This window comes from Dipodomys ordii, unplaced genomic scaffold (genome assembly GCF_000151885.1).
Source record: "Dipodomys ordii isolate 6190 unplaced genomic scaffold, Dord_2.0 Scaffold17, whole genome shotgun sequence".
Taxonomy (NCBI): Eukaryota; Metazoa; Chordata; class Mammalia; order Rodentia; family Heteromyidae; genus Dipodomys; species Dipodomys ordii.
This window is the reverse complement of record NW_012267233.1, coordinates 22,953,606-22,962,123: the sequence shown is the minus strand read 5'-3', so window position 1 is coordinate 22,962,123 and position 8,518 is coordinate 22,953,606. Positions and strand designations below refer to the sequence as shown.

Below are 8,518 nucleotides of genomic sequence, written 5' to 3'. Positions count from 1 at the left end.
TACAATTACATGAGCAAGGTAATGAGTACATTTCTTATCAAGCATTGTTGCCTCCTCCTTTGTTACCCCTTCCCATCCCTTCCCATCTCCTCTCCTCCCTCCTCCCTGCCCCCCTCCCCGCCCCCGCCAAAGTTGTAAAGTTCGTTTTTTGACATAACGTCTTTTACATCTCATTGTTGCAATGGGTCCACCTGTATCCCTATTTAAACAATTTGTTTTTACGCTTCCCCTCCACAAATTATACCAACATCAAATACAGTGAAAATAAGTTGTGTTCATTTTTTGTTTGTTTTTGTTTTCAAAGTATGGTCTTGCTGCTTAGCCAGGCTGGCCTTAAATTTGGTATTCCTTCTGACTCAGTATATCAAGTAATGGAATCACACACATCTACCACCACACTTAATTGGTGTAATCTTTCATATCTGTATCCAACTCCCTCCATTTGTGCTATTTTTAACCATTTACATTGGAGTTTTACAGTTGTTGTAACACAAGTACATTGCTAACATTACAGTTGACTCTTTCCTAGTCCAGATTGGTTATCCAAATTTCAACACTTAGGCTTTTTGATGTGGTAATGGTGCCCAGTCCTATCTTATTATTTGATGTCCTTCATAATTCCTAATTACAGAGGATATTGGGCATATTTCAGAGACTATAAAGTATATACCTACTTTGAGTGAGTGTTTGTGTATAACTTTTCTCCATTTACATGGGTTGTTTTTAACTTTTCTCCACTTACATGGGTTGTTTGTGTACTTAACTGTTAAATATTAAATTATCTGTATATTTTAGAATTTGATGCTTCCTCAGAAATATGTTTTCCAAATATTTTCCCCAATCTGTTTTTCTGTCCCATTCCCTGAACTTTCCCAAAGCAGAGTTTTTTGTTTTAATGAAATGTGGCTTATCATTTTTTAACCTTTTCTGTGTTGTCATTTTCTATATTTAAAAATTTCTTGCTATGTTGTCTTCTAAGAGGTTTGTATCTCTCATGTTGGTATAGAATTACATGTAACTTAATTTTAGAAAGAGGCATCAGGTATTAGTCTAAGATCCATGAGTCTAAGGTCAATAAGTATGGACCTTTTCTTTTTCATTTTTCTTTGTGAACTATCTAGTTCCATGTATAAACTACATGTCCTGAAATTCATTTTGATCTTTCTACTACAAGTTTTCTTCCACTATTCCACATTTTGAGAAAGTATTGCCTCTGTTCCCCAGCCACACACAGCGGAATCATCTCTTCTGCAGCACTTCTGATGCTCCTCTTCAAATCTACATTAAACCACAAATCACAGTTTTCAAAAGCATCCAAACCTGTGTTGTGTGATTGAAAATTCCATTTATTTGTTAGAATTGAATAGTCATTTAGTAAGAGTGTATTGTATTACACTGACAGCCAAAATTGCTACATCTTGATTTTAATTCTGCAATACACAATATTGGTTTTGTACCTTATATCATTGATATTTGTATATCATTAGAGAACCCTTCATTCTTTTCCTGAGTTTCATAAAATCCTGTCACTCTGGAAATGATAGTACTACACTGATATACTTTTATTTTGGAGCAAATTCATTTGTCTATAGTCCTCTCAAACACTGTTTACTTAGATATAAGACTGTAGAGACCTCATCTATCTGCCACAAAAAATAAATTCATTGCTTTCTATGATATGGATGATAGCCTCTATTAAGTAAGCCTAAAATCATTTGTATTTTTGCTACCAAAATAGCATAGTGCCATATTATATTAAGTTCATTATAAAATTAATATTTCCCTGGCCATCATATTCTGTAATTTTTAAGACATTCCTTGAGGAAATGTAGGAGTGAGGAGCTAAATCTTAATTGACTATTTTAAATAGTAAAATATTATATCAATATATTGAATGAAACTGCATTATGATAAAAGAGTTATATGACATTGAGATATTTAGTTTTATAGGGTATATGTTATATATTAGTTGGTTGTTCTTAAGTCTGTTTTATAACATTTTTGAACACCAAGTGACTCCTTTGTGAAATAATGAAAAATAATGATATTTGCCTCTTCTAACTTCTAGTGAGTTTTGAGAAGCTGATGTGGATATATACGATAATAATTGTCAGTTAGATTTACTAAGGAATACTTTGTGTACAATAAACATAATCTTTTGACAGAGATTTATGAGTTTTGACAAGCACATGATAAAGTGCCCATTGCCACACCATGATATAGAAGAACACCTCACACTTTATATTCCCAATTGCCTCTTTCTAATCTGGCCTCTGGCCAGTATCATTCTGTATTCCTATGGTTTGCCTTTCTGTAACAGTAGACAAATGGAATTTGTTGAGTATGGCTTCCTACACATTTCATAATTCCTTGGTATTTGTCCATGCCAATTTCTTCAAAAGTACGGACATTTTTTGTCTTGTGGTGGGGTGATGTTCCAATAAACTGATTGTAGGTTAACTATACCATAATTTTTAACAAATGTACTTGAAACCCCAGTGCCATTCACTCACTGTAATCCTACCCTGTAATTCTAGCTACTCAGGAGGCTGAGATCTGAGAATCACAGTTCAAAGGCAGCCATTAACCACCAAAAAGCCAGAAGTGGAGTTGTGGCTCAAGTAGTAAAGTGTTGGCTCTGAGCAAAAAGTTTAGGGCCAACACTCAGGACTTAAATTCAAGACTCAGGACCAGCACTAATGCACACACACACATACACACACACACACACACACACACACACACACAAATATACTCAATAAATTTAAGCTATTGAACATCATAACTTTTTTGTGGTAAACTGTGGATTTGCGGGCTGTGAATCAGTGTCTCATGTCCAGTGCTTAGAATGAGGAAAGGACATCAAACTCCATATCCTTAAGCCAGAAAGTTGATCAAATTTTAAATTTTTATATGGTTTCTTCTGATTATGTATCACTTTTGTATTGTTATAAATAAAACCGTTTATTCTTCTTTATTAACTTACACAAATAGTTCTAATTTCATTGAAATCCAACTAAACTATTTTGAGAAAATGTTTAAACAAATTTACAAAATGAGTTAGTATGTGGCTTTGTTAGCTAAAGATATACATATTATTTCATGAGATGTAATGAAATACATTTATTCGTTTTCTGAGACACAACAGTTTTTGGAAGCATTTATTTCTCTCAAATGGAGACTGAATTTTGTAGGTCATAGTTTTCAGAAAATTTAACTTTATAAAGTTTGTACTCACATAGTTTAAGAGGAAATGAAAAACAGGAGATGGTTTTCTTGAAACATGTAGAGCAAGGGACCAAGATGTGACTAATTGTGTAAGTTATTTTTCTATTGCCAAAAAAAAATACTTAGGAGCTGAAGAAGAAAAATATAAAATTGAGGCAATTATACATTTCAGATTTTAGTAATAACATGAAGTCTTGCTGCCAATTTGATGTTTTACTGACATCCTGGCCTGCTGGCCTTTTGGGAGGTTCAGCGGATGTGAATGTTGCTTAATTTTTCCAAAGATTTCTAAATGGTTTTAAAGGGGATCCTTCCTCTACTCCTTCTCCTGAACTAGCAGAAAACCAGCCTGCCTCTTTAAAATGGAAAGTTATCTCATGTCCTTTTTCATTTGTTCCTAATTCTCTAGTTATTGTGTTTAATTATATGTTAGAGGAATGACTGCACAGCAATGAATTACAAGAAAATATGCTTGTTATTATATAAAACTTTGTTTGTCGATCCCAGTCATTAAGATGCTATGGTACCATGGGTACAGGGAAAATGAATACTTTCTGCAGGAGATACAGAAAAACAATCCCAAAGCAGTTCTCTCTCAAAGATTAGAAAGAATGAGACTGAGGGCATGGTAGGACTTGGACAGACTGCAGATCATTCTAGGTAAAGAGAAGCAAGGGGTTAAGATGAGTGTCTCAGACTTGGGGAAGCCTAGTCCATCTGAGCAAAATAGCTAAAGAAGAGATAGAAGAATTACAATTGGAAATAATATGACTTAAATCGAATCATAGAGTGCTTTACTTATAAGTGTAGATGCTCACTTTGTCTGATAAAGAGGAATCTTTAAGACAAATGAAGTTAAGCCTGCAAAAATGTAGATGAGCTTAGGTCCTTTCATGAAATCATTCTGACCACTATATAGACTTTGAGTGAAGAAGAAAATTATTTTAGACTTGCTCATTTTTAAAGTTCCCCTTTATTATAACAGCTTTTAAAGAAACTTCATTTTGGGTTATCTGCTAGCTAACTCACTCTCAGTGATTTATATTTTAAAGAAATTGACTTTGCACTGAAAAACTCTTCTTATAGAAGAGACCAAAACTCTTAACCTTACTGAGCTTCAGAATTAATATTTTGCCAACCCAAAGTGGAGGAATAAGTAGAAAGCTTTAAATGAATTTCATAAAGTCCTTTTTATTCTTGGGCATATCCATAGGAACAAAAAGCAATGCTCCTAAGGGCTTCTTTAGAATAATTTATGTATGGTTTGATTTTTTTGCCATTGTATTGCTTTGTGAAACTAATTTACAGAACCAAATAACCAATACATACTATATTATGTGCTTAAAGTTATAAAGACCCTACATTATTTATGTTTATCAGACAAAAACTTTAATTCAGCCAATAACTTAGTTAGCTTAATAATATTTAGTTCATTTGAAGCAAATAGAAGGGCTACGTTAAAAGATGATTTTGAAATATTTTAACTATGACTTAAAAACTGAAAGTGACTCAGCAATATTTATTATTGCTAATTTGATTTGCATCTGAAAGAACCAAATAAAATTTAAATATGCTTACTGTTTTTAGTACTTTATAACTTTTAGATTTTTCCTTTCAAAATGCTATGAAAAGCATAACTAACATATTCCTTTTTTAAAAAAATTTGTTTTTCATAGACACTATATTGAAAAATATTTTAGTACAAAACAAATATTTTGAATATCTTATCTCTTCAGAATTTTGTATGTGTTTTATGTGATTTTTTTCCCTTTTGATCTGTTATTAAAGGATTGTTGTTCAAAGCCAGTCCATGTAAAAAAGCGTATGAGATCCATATTTTCAATTAGCAACCAAAAGTGTGACTGTGGTTCAAGTGGTGGAGCATAAGCCTTGACCAAAAAGCTTAGGACACACCTAGGCTCTGAGTTGAAAGCCCAGGCCTGGCATATATAACAAAGTCTCAAATATAAAACTGAGAGCAAATAGCTCTATCTTACTGAATGGTATTAAAAGAAATAGATATTACAACATATACCATGAAAATACAGTGTTAATTTTCTTAAATGATGATTGTGAAGTGTGAAAAGTTGTTAACTAGTTTGTTAGTGAATTAGTGTTAAAAATAGTCCTGGTAAAACAAAGATCTTTCTTACATCCATCCTACATTTAATTGGCATTGTCTCAAAAAAAATAGAGCAGATCAAGTCTATTGCAAGTATTATATTGGACCAGCACATTCTAGATTTGTTCTGGATGCATAAAAATTATATATTTACTCAAAGGAATTACAACTCAGAAAACTTAATTTTTTGGTGACAATATTACTTTAAAATATAAAATGATACACAAATTATTTGAGTTATTACTGTGTGGCAGGGTTAAAATGAAAAATAAAATTTGGTATAGCCCTTGAATTCCTATTGGCAGAGGATGAGGTGCTGATGAGAGAGAGAATCCAATGGAATTTTTCATGTGGAAAATTGCCAATAGGAAAGGCACATGGTTAATTTTTAACCTGGAATGGAAACTCAGAGTCTATGCTAAATAAAATGTGAGGCTAATGTAATCCTAAATTATATGTCCAATAAATTATGAATATCAAGGCAATTTATTGCTGAATAAATCATTGCTGCACAATAGTCTTACATTCCACAAGCCATTTCTCTAGGTAGCCATAACACAGTTCTTTGACTCTTATAGAAAAATCTGTCTCCAATTCTGAAAAAGACCAGTCAAGAAAGTTGAAGTGATTTATTCTTCATCTTTTATAATCCCATCAATTGGCTATTTCTTGATTTCTTTTCCTCCACTGAGGATCATAGAAAAGATTATTAGCTAATAAGCTCAGTTTTTTAGCAAAGGCTGTATTGCTTCTGTTCACTAAATGTCTTCTAGTATTTATCGTCACTTCCAATCACTAATATCACAGTTAGTAACCATTATTTCCTCATTGGTATTCACTATGTTAAGAAACAAGTTCTTGAAATTGGAGTAAATGTTTCACATAGGTTTTCTTGTTTTCTGAGGTACAGATGATTTGGGAACAGAGTAGATGTTCTGTAAGGATGCAGCAAATGCAGAAGGAGCAATCAATTCAGTTGTGAGCACTTCTGTGTGAAGGAGTCCAGAAAGTGACTGCAATAACTACAGCTGAGATGAGTTGTAAATACATCCTCAACAAAGCAGGTTCTGTAACAACTGATGATTTTGTAGAAAATAGACATGGTTGTGAAAAGTGTGGGTGGTGATTCAGAAAGACAACTATGAATAAAAGTAAGACAAAAGAGATCAACAAGGCAAAAATATTGTGATGAAAACTTAGAATCATACTATGCCAATGTATCACTATTTGTGTGTGTCTATGTGGGTGTATAGCACAGAAAAATAAGCCCAGTAATTTATCCTTGCTAGATGAAACTTTACCACTTGAGCCACACCCTAGAGGTTTTATTTTTATTTTATTTTTTTTGAGAGATGTTTATAATTGTACTAGGTTTGACCGTGAATTTCCCACCATCCTGACCAACTGAAATTGCAGCATCATTTTGCTTCTAATTTACTTATCCTTTTGTAACATACCAAGTTGGCCTATATTTTAGTTTCTAGATTAAATGTCACCTCTTTTTTGTATTGTTTGTCACTGTGTTTGTCATTTTGACCAAACTCACAATAGGCGCTACTTCTCTGCCTCATTCCCACATTCATTCACATAATATGTAGGTTTTGCTAATCAAATTGTAAACCCTAGATGGCAGAATATGTAACCCTGTGCTATTCTTATCATGAGAACTCTATATATGTCTAAATTCAATACTAGTGCTCTCCAGTTCTCTGCCACAACCACTTTCGGCAACGTAAACATAAGCATGTTTTTCAAGTTGGATTGCAGTAGAAAGATTTGGATTGAGCTTTCTAAACAACTGTTTTAAGCATTTTGTCTTGATTCCCAGAGCAAAACCAGGAAGGTTTCAGCATTATTTCTCATAAAAACGACAAGCAGAGATATCTTTAGCTCATTTCTGGCTCAGAAGAAGATATAATTCCTATCATAAAAATGTAAATGATAATTTAATCACACCAAAAAAGTGAAGTAGGAAAACATCAGAAAAAGGAGTTCTTTTGTTTAAAAGGTGTGGAATCATTCTTGGTGTGTGTGTGTGTGTGTATGTGTGTGTGTGTGTGCATGCCAGTCCTAGGGCTTGATCTCAGGCCCTTGAAATTCTTTCTGAGATTTTTTGCTCTACCACTTGAGCCACAGATCCACTTCCAACATTTTGATTGGGAGTTAAAAGTCTCACAGACATTCTTATGCAGGATGGCTTTGAACTGTGATACTCAAACTGCAGCCTCCAGAGCAGCTAGGATTAACAGGTGTTAGGCACCAGTGCTCAGTTTGTTTTCATTATTTTTTAATACCCTCATCTTAAATATTTGTTCAACAGATATGACATTTTCAAGTTTTTAGGGAAAAAATAGCACTTCTGTTTTTTTCTTATATCTTAAATTCATTTCTCATTCCTTCCTTGTAGGAAGTCCTAGTAAAAATTATCAACCAAAACACATTTGTATTACAGAATGTGTTAATATAGGGATTGCTAAAATGAATAGGACACCTGAAAGTCTACTACATGCTGATATATACCTTCCTTATTTCTTTCTTAAAGAACCCCACTTGTACTTTTATTGAGAGGATATTGATTGAGCATTACCGAGGCCTTTTTTTAATGCTATACTCTGACACAAGGTAACAAGAGGTGATTTGAATAGCAAATGGAACAAAACATGTAAAATTCTGCAACACCAGTGTTGTACCATAATCATTTTCTACTCAAGCAAAATATCAAGCAGTCCATGAATATTGTCTATGTATTAGTCATAAAATTTGACTTTTGAAAATCTGTGTCTGGATGTTAAAAATAATTTGAATTCCTGAAAATAAAAACTTCTCCTTACTCTGCAATTAGAAGATAAAAATAAGCTTGAGACGTGACTTTACTAAAACTTTTAAATGTTTATTGTAAAGATGTACAGAGGGGGGTACATTGTAGATCAAATACTTTTTAATGAAAATCCTAGTGTTTTTTTTATTTGAGCTGATCTTTCTTTTTATGTCAATATATTTCTCTTTTCTTTTCTTTTTTTTTAATTTATTTTATTTTATTTGTGAACATACTGTAAAGAGGGGTTACAATTACATGGGCAGGATAATGCTTACATTTATTACCAAGCATTGCAGCCTCCTCCTTTGTTTATCCTTCACATCCCTTCCCACCCTCCCCCCTCCCCCCCA

General features: G+C 33.1%; 1 protein-coding gene across 1 annotated transcript in view; it reads left to right on the top strand.

The window, feature by feature from the left end:
- Ralyl (RALY RNA binding protein-like) overlaps positions 1 to 8,518 on the top strand; it is a 672,761-nt gene that overhangs the window by 260,366 nt on the left and 403,877 nt on the right. The gene's annotated exons all lie outside the window — the stretch shown is intronic.